The sequence below is a fragment of the Schistocerca piceifrons genome, unplaced genomic scaffold (assembly GCF_021461385.2).
Source record: "Schistocerca piceifrons isolate TAMUIC-IGC-003096 unplaced genomic scaffold, iqSchPice1.1 HiC_scaffold_943, whole genome shotgun sequence".
NCBI lineage: Eukaryota > Metazoa > Arthropoda > Insecta > Orthoptera > Acrididae > Schistocerca > Schistocerca piceifrons.
Genome location: NW_025729216.1, coordinates 355,001 through 370,000, shown reverse-complemented (window position 1 = coordinate 370,000; position 15,000 = coordinate 355,001). Strand labels below are relative to the sequence as shown.

At 54.7% G+C, this 15,000-nt stretch overlaps 2 non-coding genes and 1 pseudogene across 2 annotated transcripts; all 3 read right to left on the bottom strand.

Annotated features, from left to right (window-relative positions):
- Positions 1–4,680, bottom strand: part of LOC124772592 — a 7,961-nt pseudogene extending 3,281 nt beyond the window's left edge.
- Positions 4,681–4,868: 188 nt separating this feature from the next.
- Positions 4,869–5,023, bottom strand: LOC124772806. Its single transcript, XR_007014266.1, has one exon. It is a non-coding gene; the product is annotated as a 5.8S ribosomal RNA (ribosomal RNA).
- A 343-nt stretch (positions 5,024–5,366) lies between these two features.
- On the bottom strand, positions 5,367–7,268 carry LOC124773008. The gene has a single exon (XR_007014458.1). It is a non-coding gene; the product is annotated as a small subunit ribosomal RNA (ribosomal RNA).
- Between the last annotated feature and the right edge of the window lie 7,732 nt (positions 7,269–15,000).

Below are 15,000 nucleotides of genomic sequence, written 5' to 3'. Positions count from 1 at the left end.
AAGCAATCCGGCAGGCCATGCGCCTTCAGCACGGTGCGAAGGGCAGCATGATCTACCGAATCGAATGCCTTAGATACGTCGATCGATGCCACAAAGACAGAGCGGCAGGAGCGAACTGCGTCGGTGAGAGCAGTGTCCAAGATGAAGGTATTTTCCAACATCCCATCCCGAGGGATGAATGCCCGCTGACGTTCGTCCACAGCACATGCGCGCATCAGGCGTGACGCGAGAACCTTGTGAAAGGTCCGCGCCAACACCGAGCAGACCGTAATGGGGCGAAAGTCAGCGGGGGATGTTGGTGCAGCCGTTTTCGGGAGAAGGGACGTCCGCGCGCGAAGCAGGCGTTCCGGAAGGGCGCGGGCCAGAAGGAAGAGATTCATCACTTTCACCAGGACTTCGTGCGGCAGGCGCCGCAACTCCGCTGGGGTAAGGCCGTCCGGCCCGGCTGCTGATCCCCTGGGCGGCAACGCGGCGGCGACCTCCTCATGTGTGACCGGCCCCCATATGCACTCGAGAGCGACAGGCTCTGAGTGCGGGAGGAGGCGGTCACGAATGAAGCCCGCGGTGGAGATGGGCTTCTTGGTGAAGAGGTCCGCCCAGAAGTCCAGCAGACCAGGGATGGCAGGTGGCGGCTGGAGCAGGGTGCCATCCAAGAGGCCGCGCACGCAACGTGCACGCGACCGTCGGAAGGCATCCTGCGTTCTCGCGTACTCCCAGCGGCGCCGCTTGCGCTTCTGCGTCGGCGGCGCGGCAGGCGGCCGCTTCGATGGTTGGCGCGGCCGCTGTGTCCTGGTGATCGATCTCTCCCCTCTGGACCCGACCGACGCAAGGGCATCCGGGAGCATGCCCAGGATGACATCGGGCGGCGTGCCCCGCCCCAGACCTATGACACGATCCAGGGCAGAGAAACGCTGGGCGGAAGCGGGTAGCCCCGCCAGATGCTCCCAGATGGCGGCGTCAGTCGGCCCCTCCGGCGGCGGCCCGGTGGTGTCGGCCGCGAAGTCCTCGGCTGCGTCGACGGGCGGCGCAGCGGCCTCGCCCGCGTCAGGCAGCGGGCTCGCTGCTCCCCGGCGGGACGCCGGCTCTTCCCCCCGACCGATCTCAAGCGCCTCCATGAATTGGCGGAGAAGCTGCTTGTGGGCAGCTTGCCGCCGTCGGCACTTGATCGCCTCGAGCGTTCGGTCGGGGAACATCCTGATGAGTTCTTGATTGACGAAGAAGAACCGGGCGTCCCTCTCAAGGAACAGTTCGGCCTCCGCCTTGGCGAGCGACAGGACTTCTTCCTCCGTCCACCTCGCGCGATGCCTCTCCGTGACGATCTCCGCGTTGGCGGCCGCAAGATGTTGGCGGCGGCGATGGACCCCGAGACCGTTCTTGGTTGTAAAGCTGCGGTGGCACTCACTACAGGTATACATAGCTGCAAAAGTTACAAGATTTTCGGCACGGCCGGTTGGCCGGCTAGGTGCTGGGGGAGTTGGGGTGGCACCTTCAGCGGAAGGGCCACCACTTATTCTCTGCTTACTGCCCCCAACTAACAAAGGGATAGTGCGAGGGGGGGCTGGTAACCCCCCCAAGCCCCTGGTGCGGTCTTCCACTCTGCGAAATCAGCGGGCCCACGAGAAGGGGAGAAGACCGCAGGAGAGGAGAGGCTAAGAGGGCTAGGCCCATGTATTGCGCATCACTCACCCTGTAACTATAACCCAAGGAAGGCACCTCGCAGCAGCAGCACGACTACATCAAGACCGCACTTCGAGAAGCCAAGTCCGGATGCAGCCACACCGCCGCCACTTGGCCACCTTAAGAGAGTCATAGTTACTCCCGCCGTTTACCCGCGCTTGCTTGAATTTCTTCACGTTGACATTCAGAGCACTGGGCAGAAATCACATTGCGTCAACACCCGCTAGGGCCATCGCAATGCTTTGTTTTAATTAGACAGTCGGATTCCCCCAGTCCGTGCCAGTTCTGAGTTGATCGTTGAATGGCGGCCGAAGAGAATCCGCGCACCCGCGCGCCCCCGGAGGAGCACGCTAAGGCGGACGCGGCCTCGCAGCAAGGAAGATCCGTGGGAGGCCAAGGCACGGGACCGAGCTCGGATCCTGCACGCAGGTTGAAGCACCGGGGCGCGAACGCCGCGCAGGCGCGCGCATCCTGCACCGCCGGCCAGCACGAGGCCGACCAACGGCGAGAGCAGACCACGCCCGCGCTAAACGCCCGCACTTACCGGCACCCCTACGGCACTCACCTCGCCCAGGCCCGGCACGTTAGCGCTGACCCACTTCCCGACCAAGCCCGACACGCCCCGATCCTCAGAGCCAATCCTTATCCCGAAGTTACGGATCCAATTTGCCGACTTCCCTTACCTACATTATTCTATCGACTAGAGGCTCTTCACCTTGGAGACCTGCTGCGGATATGGGTACGAACCGGCGCGACACCTCCACGTGGCCCTCTCCCGGATTTTCAAGGTCCGAGGGGAAGATCGGGACACCGCCGCAACTGCGGTGCTCTTCGCGTTCCAAACCCTATCTCCCTGCTAGAGGATTCCAGGGAACTCGAACGCTCATGCAGAAAAGAAAACTCTTCCCCGATCTCCCGACGGCGTCTCCGGGTCCTTTTGGGTTACCCCGACGAGCATCTCTAAAAGAGGGGCCCGACTTGTATCGGTTCCGCTGCCGGGTTCCGGAATAGGAACCGGATTCCCTTTCGCCCAACGGGGGCCAGCACAAAGCGCATCATGCTATGACGGCCCCCATCAACATCGGATTTCTCCTAGGGCTTAGGATCGACTGACTCGTGTGCAACGGCTGTTCACACGAAACCCTTCTCCGCGTCAGCCCTCCAGGGCCTCGCTGGAGTATTTGCTACTACCACCAAGATCTGCACCGACGGCGGCTCCAGGCAGGCTCACGCCCAGACCCTTCTGCGCCCACCGCCGCGACCCTCCTACTCGTCAGGGCTTCGCGGCCGGCCGCAAGGACCGGCCATGACTGCCAGACTGACGGCCGAGTATAGGCACGACGCTTCAGCGCCATCCATTTTCAGGGCTAGTTGCTTCGGCAGGTGAGTTGTTACACACTCCTTAGCGGATTCCGACTTCCATGGCCACCGTCCTGCTGTCTTAAGCAACCAACGCCTTTCATGGTTTCCCATGAGCGTCGATTCGGGCGCCTTAACTCGGCGTTTGGTTCATCCCACAGCGCCAGTTCTGCTTACCAAAAGTGGCCCACTTGGCACTCCGATCCGAGTCGTTTGCTCGCGGCTTCAGCATATCAAGCAAGCCGGAGATCTCACCCATTTAAAGTTTGAGAATAGGTTGAGGTCGTTTCGGCCCCAAGGCCTCTAATCATTCGCTTTACCGGATGAGACTCGTACGAGCACCAGCTATCCTGAGGGAAACTTCGGAGGGAACCAGCTACTAGATGGTTCGATTAGTCTTTCGCCCCTATACCCAGCTCCGACGATCGATTTGCACGTCAGAATCGCTACGGACCTCCATCAGGGTTTCCCCTGACTTCGTCCTGGCCAGGCATAGTTCACCATCTTTCGGGTCCCAACGTGTACGCTCTAGGTGCGCCTCACCTCGCAATGAGGACGAGACGCCCCGGGAGTGCGGAGGCCGCCGCCCCGTGAAGGGCGGGGAAGCCCCATCCTCCCTCGGCCCGCGCAAGGCGAGACCTTCACTTTCATTACGCCTTTAGGTTTCGTACAGCCCAATGACTCGCGCACATGTTAGACTCCTTGGTCCGTGTTTCAAGACGGGTCGTGAAATTGTCCAAAGCTGAAGCGCCGCTGACGGGAGCGATTATTCCGCCCGAGAGCATCCCGAGCCAACAGCGGCGCGGGTCCGGGGCCGGGCCAGGTAGGTCCGTCATCCGGGAAGAACCGCGCGCGCTTGCCGGGAGCCCGAGCGCCCAAAGGGGCGAATCGAGTCCTCCAGATATACCGCCGGGCAGCCAGCCAGGACACCGGGGCTCTGCCCAACAGACGCGAACCGAGGCCCGCGGAAGGACAGGCTGCGCACCCGGGCCGTAGGCCGGCACCCAGCGGGTCGCGACGTCCTACTAGGGGAGAAGTGCGGCCCACCGCACACCGGAACGGCCCCACCCCGCGGCGAGTGGAAAGGCAACCGGACACGACCCCGCCGCGGATTGCTCCGCGCGGGCGGCCGGCCCCATCTGCCGAGGGCGGAGGCCAGTGGCCGGATGGGCGTGAATCTCACCCGTTCGACCTTTCGGACTTCTCACGTTTACCCCAGAACGGTTTCACGTACTTTTGAACTCTCTCTTCAAAGTTCTTTTCAACTTTCCCTCACGGTACTTGTTCGCTATCGGTCTCGTGGTCATATTTAGTCTCAGATGGAGTTTACCACCCACTTGGAGCTGCACTCTCAAGCAACCCGACTCGAAGGAGAGGTCCCGCCGACGCTCGCACCGGCCGCTACGGGCCTGGCACCCTCTACGGGCCGTGGCCTCATTCAAGTTGGACTTGGGCTCGGCGCGAGGCGTCGGGGTAGTGGACCCTCCCAAACACCACATGCCACGACAGGCGGCAGCCTGCGGGGTTCGGTGCTGGACTCTTCCCTGTTCGCTCGCCGCTACTGGGGGAATCCTTGTTAGTTTCTTTTCCTCCGCTTAGTAATATGCTTAAATTCAGCGGGTAGTCTCGCCTGCTCTGAGGTCGTTGTACGAGGTGTCGCACGCCACACCGCCAGCCGGCTGTGCACGCTACCGAGAAAGTACCGGTATGCGAACCGCCAGGCGACGGGCGCGCATCGCACGTTTGAGGAGACGCGGCCGGCCCCACAGGCGGCCGCGACACTCCCAGGTCTGCGAAGCGGGGCAAACGCCGCGCGCTTCAGTATACGTAGCCGACCCTCAGCCAGACGTGGCCCGGGAACGGAATCCATGGACCGCAATGTGCGTTCGAAACGTCGATGTTCATGTGTCCTGCAGTTCACATGTCGACGCGCAATTTGCTGCGTTCTTCATCGACCCACGAGCCGAGTGATCCACCGTCCTGGGTGATCTTTTCTCAGTTTCCGCCGCCTCTTTCGAGACGGTCGCATAGGCGGGAGTGAGGCGTGTGGCGGCCCCTGTTCCAGCGTTCTGTGTCCAACGGCCTCACGGCCGACGGGCGTCGTACGGCTCCACACCGGAGCGGACAGGCACTCGGGCGAAAGTCATTCAAAACCGGCGCCAGGCGCCAGGTGCCGCACGCCAGCCGCTCCAGCGCTCGTACCACACAACATTGCCGCTAGTTTTGAGAGGCACGCGTGGTTCCGCACGCGGCGCACGGCTACTGCGAGCCGTACAGGTAGCGTGTTGCGCGACACGACACGCACATCGAAAGACATGCAGTCTAGTCGGTAATGATCCTTCCGCAGGTTCACCTACGGAAACCTTGTTACGACTTTTACTTCCTCTAAATGATCAAGTTTGGTCATCTTTCCGGTAGCATCGGCAACGACAGAGTCAATGCCGCGTACCAGTCCGAAGACCTCACTAAATCATTCAATCGGTAGTAGCGACGGGCGGTGTGTACAAAGGGCAGGGACGTAATCAACGCGAGCTTATGACTCGCGCTTACTGGGAATTCCTCGTTCATGGGGAACAATTGCAAGCCCCAATCCCTAGCACGAAGGAGGTTCAGCGGGTTACCCCGACCTTTCGGCCTAGGAAGACACGCTGATTCCTTCAGTGTAGCGCGCGTGCGGCCCAGAACATCTAAGGGCATCACAGACCTGTTATTGCTCAATCTCGTGCGGCTAGAAGCCGCCTGTCCCTCTAAGAAGAAAAGTAATCGCTGACAGCACGAAGGATGTCACGCGACTAGTTAGCAGGCTAGAGTCTCGTTCGTTATCGGAATTAACCAGACAAATCGCTCCACCAACTAAGAACGGCCATGCACCACCACCCACCGAATCAAGAAAGAGCTATCAATCTGTCAATCCTTCCGGTGTCCGGGCCTGGTGAGGTTTCCCGTGTTGAGTCAAATTAAGCCGCAGGCTCCACTCCTGGTGGTGCCCTTCCGTCAATTCCTTTAAGTTTCAGCTTTGCAACCATACTTCCCCCGGAACCCAAAAGCTTTGGTTTCCCGGAGGCTGCCCGCCGAGTCATCGGAGGAACTGCGGCGGATCGCTGGCTGGCATCGTTTATGGTTAGAACTAGGGCGGTATCTGATCGCCTTCGAACCTCTAACTTTCGTTCTTGATTAATGAAAACATACTTGGCAAATGCTTTCGCTTCTGTTCGTCTTGCGACGATCCAAGAATTTCACCTCTAACGTCGCAATACGAATGCCCCCGCCTGTCCCTATTAATCATTACCTCGGGTTCCGAAAACCAACAAAATAGAACCGAGGTCCTATTCCATTATTCCATGCACACAGTATTCAGGCGGGCTTGCCTGCTTTAAGCACTCTAATTTGTTCAAAGTAAACGTGCCGGCCCACCGAGACACTCAATAAAGAGCACCCTGGTAGGATTTCAACGGGGTCCGCCTCGGGACGCACGAGCACGCACGGGGCGGTCGCACGCCTTCAGCTCGCCCCACCGGCAGGACGTCCCACGATACATGCCAGTTAAACACCGACGGGCGGTGAACCAACAGCGTGGGACACAAATCCAACTACGAGCTTTTTAACCGCAACAACTTTAATATACGCTATTGGAGCTGGAATTACCGCGGCTGCTGGCACCAGACTTGCCCTCCAATAGATACTCGTTAAAGGATTTAAAGTGTACTCATTCCGATTACGGGGCCTCGGATGAGTCCCGTATCGTTATTTTTCGTCACTACCTCCCCGTGCCGGGAGTGGGTAATTTGCGCGCCTGCTGCCTTCCTTGGATGTGGTAGCCGTTTCTCAGGCTCCCTCTCCGGAATCGAACCCTGATTCCCCGTTACAACCATGGTAGGCGCAGAACCTACCATCGACAGTTGATAAGGCAGACATTTGAAAGATGCGTCGCCGGTACGAGGACCGTGCGATCAGCCCAAAGTTATTCAGAGTCACCAAGGCAAACGGACCGGACGAGCCGACCGATTGGTTTTGATCTAATAAAAGCGTCCCTTCCATCTCTGGTCGGGACTCTGTTTGCATGTATTAGCTCTAGAATTACCACAGTTATCCAAGTAACGTGGGTACGATCTAAGGAACCATAACTGATTTAATGAGCCATTCGCGGTTTCACCTTAATGCGGCTTGTACTGAGACATGCATGGCTTAATCTTTGAGACAAGCATATGACTACTGGCATGATCAACCAGGGAGCTGCGTCAACTAGAGCTGAGCAGCCGGCCGCCCGGGAGTGTGTCCCGGGGGCCCGCGCGAACACGCAAGCGTCCGCTCAATCATTCTGCAAACAGGAGGAGGCTGAGCTCCCCTGCACAATACACCTCGAAACCCTCTCAGGTCCCGGCGGCGCGCAGCGCCGTCCCAAGTACTTGGTCGGGTTCGAGAGAGGCGCAATCGCCCGGAGTTAGGCGAGTAGACGCTTTCGGTGCGACCACCCGTGCTCCCAACTGAGCTTGCCGCTGCCGACAGAGGCCCGGGAGCGTGCTGTCGTGGCATTGCCGGCGGGAGACAACACGCGCCACCTACGGTGACCGGCAGCTCCAACGCCAGCGCCACAGAAGGACAAAAGCCCCACTTGGGTGCCGAAGCGAACTCTCCCAGCACAGCGCACGCGCCAACACATCCGCACAGCTGCGATACAAACCACCAGCGAGAACCGCTGGGGCGACCGAGCAGCAGACGGCGTCGCGGCGCCGAGCGCCGGGCGGCGGCGCATCCTCAACGCACACAGTCCTCAATCGGACCAGCACACTGAAGATGTCCACCGCGCTTCGCACCGGGCCCGCGAGGACCTACTTTGGCCGCACGGCGCCGCGCGCAGGGTGCGCCGGCGCGCAGCTGCGACGCCTGCCGCGTCCGTCGGCCGGCGCGCCTGCCACTGGCCGCCCCCACCAGCCGGCTGTAGCGCGTGCGCCCACGCACCGCGCGGCCAGCACGCCGGGAGGCGCCCCCTCACCGGCCGGGGACGGTCCCACCCAGCCACCGCCGCGTATCGCTTCACACCCAGATGCCGTTCAGTTTCGTCGGCATGGTGGGTATCGCTGGAACAACCGGTTAGTACCTCAACCTATCGTCGCCATCACCGATTCACCCCTAGCGAGAACAACCGCACCACAACAGGTTACCATTTCTTCATTTGCGTAACTTCACCAGAAAACGCAGGCGTCCATCGCCATTTGCAACTTCAACGATTATTGCATGCCTGTGTCAGGTGTCACGCCACACTACGTCTGCCCACATACACGCAACAAAATGTGCACGCCTAGACAATACGTGGAAGGTGGCCCCCGTACGTATGCGATGTCCATTGCTCGAACGACTGTCAACCGGCCTCTGTAGCATGTCGCAGATATGGAACGCGGTGCACCATGCCATCACGGTGTGTGAGGAGAGACGACTAGGTCCGAATACATCAACAGACAGCTCATGCTGATCGCCATCCACGGCGTCCGTTCCTCCCACACGTCTCTATGGCGTACCACACTGCAATCCAGCTCTCATAGGGAGACGACACGTAGCTGCGTGCACAATATTTGCACTGTATGGTCCGCCGTTTTTGGGCGCAGTCGTTGTACGGTCACACATGTGCCACGATGTATCATTCAGTACATAAGGACGAATGTGCAGTACAGATTGTGGTTCACGCGTACGACATCAGCGGACAGTTGACACAGGCCGCACCACAACGTAGCCTGCGTACGTCGCATGCGAAGGGCATTGAACATGCAAACTTGTCACCAACCAGCTTGCGAAGGCAGGGGGCAAGGTGGGGACGTGGGGACGTGGGGAGGGGTGGGGGGGGGGGGCGGCATGTACGTCCTGCTGCCATCCACATTACAGTGTACAGCAGGAGCATGTGGAAAGTCAGCAAGACTTGCAAGGTGTTTAACATGAAGCGATACACAGGGGAGCGGGCAGTGCGAGTAGCGAACTATATTGCGAGGGTTGCGGGTGGGCAACACTACACTAATTGAACGAGTCGTATAACAATTACAGAGCAGGTTTAGGCGACAACGTGGGTTACGTTAGCGGACAACGTGGGTTAGGTTAGGGGACAACATGGGTTAGGTTAGGGGACAACATGGGTTAGGTTAGGGGACAACATGGGTTAGGTTAAGGCACAACATGGGTTAGGTTAAGGCACAACATGGGTTAGGTTAGGGGACAACATGGGTTAGGTTAGGGGACAACATGGGTTAGGTTAGGGGACAACATGGGTTAGGTTAGGGGACAACATGGGTTAGGTTAGGGGACAACATGGGTTAGGTTAGGGGACAACATGGGTTAGGTTAGGGGACAACATGGGTTAGGTTAGGGGACAACATGGGTTAGGTTAGGGTACAACATGGGTTAGGTTAAGGTACAACATGGGTTAGGTTAAGGTACAACATGGGTTAGGTTAAGGCACAACATGGGTTAGGTTAAGGCACAACATGGGTTAGGTTAAGGCACAACATGGGTTAGGTTAAGGCACAACATGGGTTAGGTTAAGGCACAACATGGGTTAGGTTAAGGCACAACATGGGTTAGGTTAAGGCACAACATGGGTTAGGTTAAGGCACAACATGGGTTAGGTTAAGGCACAACATGGGTTAGGTTAAGGCACAACATGGGTTAGGTTAAGGCACAACATGGGTTAGGTTAAGGCACAACATGGGTTAGGTTAAGGCACAACATGGGTTAGGTTAAGGCACAACATGGGTTAGGTTAAGGCACAACATGGGTTAGGTTAAGGCACAACATAGGTTAGGTTAAGGTACAACATAGGTTAGGTTAGGTTACACGTTGTTGTAAGGAAAGGTGTAGGGGGGGGGGCGGGGGCGGCACGTTCGTTGATAGTGATTATAGTAAGTGAATGCTTGTGACATGATGAGATTTGTCACGTCAGGATGCACCTTTGGCTTATTAGAGGCGGCGCTCCAATTCTATGCTTGTGTCAGACCTGTGTCTTTGACTCAGGTCATTGTTTGTGGGCTGTGACAGGAGGTACTATTGTGATGTTGGGTGCACCGTTGTATAGGACATGTGTGGGTATTGGTGCCTTATCTGCGCAATGGTGGATGTCGAAAGGGGGGGATATTCTATTTTCCGCATGGACCTCCTGGTCTGGTTGTGATAGTGTGGATTGTGTAATGTGGCGGAGAGGATGCACTGGATGTTGTTCCATGCTGGTGCTTACATATTGTATGTGCGCCCGTTAGAAGCAGAGAGTGGTGCGTGATGAGAGTGTCTGGCTGACGTGTGGTTCCCATTGTGGGCACACTCTTTCAGCATGTATACGGACAGTTGTATATATATTCTGTAATTTGATGGCTCTGCATTGATTACTAATCAGCGCCGTGTGTACGGGTAATCTGGTTCCAGTCCAAAATGTTCCATCTGTGTACATTAGTGACAAAGACTCCCCCCATGCAGTGGGGCTCGGTCTGTTATAACTCTTCCGCGTAATATATTTGCCCACGTTTTTGCGACTGCGAGTGCGAGTGCGAGTGCGAGTGCAACGCGAATGGGGACCGACATGCTGATGGCTCGGTATCGGACGCCGTACAGTGAGCAACGCGATCGCGTCTCTCGCTCGTAAGTGGTACAGGTCGCGGCTCATGTATAGGGACAAAATTTATTTTTTTTTTTATTTTTTTTTTTTTTTTTTTTTTTTTTTTTTTTTTTTTTTTTTTCCCAAATTTATGGAACATGCATAACCCACTTTCTAACACTTTTGAGTGGGCGTATTGTGACTAACTATCTCTGCTATTACACTACAGGAGTGGATTATTAGTGCATGCATACTATCTAGTTTTAAGTAGCTTTGCTTATTGGCGATTATCGGCCTCTTAGCCTCTCTGGAACGCTGCCAGAGAGTTGCCCGTCCCTAGCCACGTGGAGGCGGGCCGCTACTTCTAGAGAAACCACTCCATTTGTGCTACTTTTATTCCCCCCACCACCATGCTGAACTAACTACAACTACAACTACTACCTACTCTAAGTCAAGACTTAAACAAACATAGTATATACATATATACAATTGCGCATTAGATCTTAAGCGCATTTACTCTCTCCCAAGGTAGGCTCGCTGGGCCTCCCTTGAGATTTTGTTAACCAATTTTGCGAAATTGCTGAACATTTCGCTTTCTGTTAATATTTCATTAACATTTCTAGTACGCAGAAGCTGCCTCTCCCCTGAGACAGCCTGTTCGTATATTGGGCACTCGAACACTATGTGTTCTGGCGATCCTTCGTGGGCACCACAGTCACACTCCGGTGTTGGCCTTTTCCCTATTTTATGCAGGTACGTGGGATAAGGACCATGTCCTGTGAGGAAGTGAACTATGCCCTGTGAGGGCTTCATTATCTTGTTATTTAATCTTCCCCTTACTGTGGGTATAAACCCATGGACTCTACGGCCCGTACTGGATCCATCCCATTCGTCCTGCCAAATGTCAAGCACTTTCTTGCGAATGGCTTTGACACTTACCAGAGGAACGCCCATTATATCTTGTACCCTGTCGATGTTCTGTTTGCGCAGCCAATAGAAGGCTGCGTGCTGCCTTATTATTAGGTCTAATGGACATAGACCCATAATTACCAACAGTGCATCTGTTGGACTTGTGTTGAATGCTCCAATGCATCTCAACAGAACGTTCCTCTGTATTCGCCTGACAGCAGCGGCAGGCCGCACCAGAGCTAACCTGTGGGCCCACACACTGGATGCGTGCCCTACTATTGGTGCCAATATGCTGTTATGGTAAATATTTATTGCCTTTGACGGCAGATGGAACCTTCTTTGTCCAATTGATATTATCTTATTGAACGAAGCTAGGGACTTTGTCGTTATTTGCTCGATATGCGGAATGAAACTCCAATTCTCATCTAAATATACCCCAAGGTAACGGGCATATCTCTGTCGTGACACTGCTTGGCCATTAATTCTGACTGTTGGGTCCCTATTTAACTTGCCTTTCAAGAGCATATATAGGGATTTTTGTGGTGCTATAGACATTTTAGTCTTCGTACACCAGTTGGTTAATAGTTCAATAACCAGTCGTGATCGGTCCTCGATCACATTGCGAGTGTCACCTTCTACTAGAATTGCGAGATCATCCGCATAAGCAACGACTCCCAGAACTGCAGTCTCTCGCTGCAGGACGTTCAACAAAGGTTCCATGTTAATATCCCAGAAAATGGGACCACACACCGATCCCTGGGGACAACCACGGGATACTCTTTTAGATACGACGGCTCCAGGAGCCGTTATCTTAGCAGTCCTTCCATCACAGTAGGCCTCCAGACAGCCATACAGCAGCTGCGGGCACCCAATCTCTCGCAGGCGAGAGAAGAGTGCCGGCCACCACAGGTTGTCGAAGGCCCCTGAGATGTCTATCATTATGCCAAGTACATACTTTGATGTCGCAGAGTGAACAATTCGGCAAACCTCATTGATCGCATCCTGGGTGGAGCGACCCTTTCGGAATCCGAACTGCCTATCACTCATACCATACAGAGTTCGATGACTCTGGAGACGGTCAGCCAGCAACTTCTCAAATGCTTTGCCCATTACATCCAGCAGACAGATAGGCCGATAGGATTTCGGCACTGTTGGATCTTTATCAGGGCCTTTCCTGATAACTACAACTTCTGCAGTTTTCCACTTTAGTGGATAATAGCCCCTTTGTAAACAACTGTTGTAAATACGACTTAGTGCCGGGGCGACCAAGTGTGCGAGTCCCTGTAAGATCTCCACAGGGATCCCGTCAGGACCAGGCGCCTTCTTCCTTGCAAAGGTGTAGATGGTTGCTTCTACCTCCTCTGCTGAGAAAGGGCACACGTTTGTATCGTTAAGATACGGAATCGACAGCGCCTGACGTATGTCCCGCTGCTCGTGCGAGTCTTGGTCCTCAATGTCATCAGGCAATAATGTATCCAACAGCAACCTTGCTGTTTCTTCCCAATTCTTGGTCGTGTCTCCATCCCCAGCACGTAGCGTAGACAGCATCATGGGCGATCTTATTTTTTCTCGAACGATTTTGTAAGGAACTCCCCAAGGGTCTGTTCCCAGCTGATCGTTCACAAATTTTTCCCAGGATTGGCGCCTTGTAATGTCCAACTGATCCTTGTATCTCTGCTTCAGACGACGATAAATACGCAGGTGGTATTGTCGTTCGTCATGGGCAAAGCTCCTTTGGTAGTTGCTTCGCGCCCTTCTGACCGACCGTTTGAGCACAGTCAATTCAGGGGTCCATGGGGTGGACTCCCTGCAGATGTATCTCGCTATTCGAGGTACAGCCAGTGTGATAGCCGTTTGCACGGAGCTTACCAGCTCCTCCACAGCTTCATCAATATTACCTATGTCCTCTCCGAACTCGGGAGGACTGAACACCTGCACGAGTCGGTCCCAGTCTGTCCGAGCATAATTGAAGCGTTCCACCCACTCGCCTGGCACATCCGCGATGGTCGGCGCTATATCAAATGTTATACAGTTATGGTCACTGACAGTTAGATGTTCTCTTACTTGCCAGTTATGGACGTGGGGTGCTGCCCTCTCGCTTGCTAGTGTGACATCAATATTTGATGTTGCACCCGCCCTCCCTGAGTAGGTCGGGGGGTACCCAGGCAAGTTTAGCACATACATGTGCGTTTCCATTATCAAATCCACAAGCTCCGCACCCCTACCGTCCTGTACATCGCTGTGCCAGAGTGGGGACTTCGCATTAGCATCAAGAGCTACAATTATAGCCTGCCCGGCTAAAACTCTTAGTATCCAACTCAGCTGATCAAGATAAATCTTGATATCATGTCTGAATTGGCAGTAGACGTTTACAACGTACATACTGTAAGACAGCAGATTTAGTTGTACAACTATAATATGCTCAGTACAGAACTGATTTAATATCGTAGTTTTAATAGTTTTATTCAATACTATAATTGCACTCATGGGGTTCCCACCTGAGGATACCACCTGTGCTGTTGCAGGAAAACCAGGGACTCGACCCGCACAGGAGTTCGGTTCTTGTATCAGAAGAATATCAACTCCTTCTTGTTCCGCTACCTTCCGTAGCTCATGTGCAACCATCTGGCTGCGCATGGCATTGACTTGTACCACTTTAAATATCGCCGTAATCTGTTCTTTGGACAAGTCTGTCTAAGAACATTCGGTGGGTTGGACAATCTTTAGGTCCACCACACTTGCGGCCTCGTCTTCTGCATGGTACACATACTGCCGCTTTGTCCTTATTAGGACAGCCATTCTTAATATGTCCAGAGAGGCCACAATGGCCGCACATGATATCAGGTTGCGTACAATACTTGTTTGTATGATTAATGTCCTGGCATTTAGTGCATCTCGGCACTGCCAGGTAATCTTTTATATTCAACGCAGAGTAGCCAACATACAACCGACCCACTCTCGTTAGTAATTTCCATAAACCTGGCGAGACTTCTACCACGTGGTGTACTGTCAGTTTCCCACGTGGTCCTACTTTAAAGCGTAACTTAAATTGCTCATCGAATTCTCCTCTTGACATGTTCACGTCAAAATTTTGCGTGTAAATTGCGTCTAGCAGATTGTCTGTTGTCATGTACGTAGGTACGTCATACAGACACATCAAAGGTCGACGCTTGCGAGGAGGTTCGCACTTCACTTTATTGCTCAATTGTTCATTGCTTAAAATCTTTTGGCAGTCCTCTTGTGATGCCGTTTCTACTATGAGCACATTCTTTGCCGTGCGTACATTGTTTATCTTTATCTTATCCTTCTTAGGATCAATGCACTTCTCAAATGCTGACTTAACAGCCTTAATGTCATCACCAGGTTTAGGCTTAATGAACACTGTGGGAGCAACTTTCTTAATGTTGTCCTGTATGGTTTGTTTCGCTGTCGGTGCCTTGGCAACTGGGGCTCTAGCAACCGCAGCATAAGACCGGGCCGGTTGG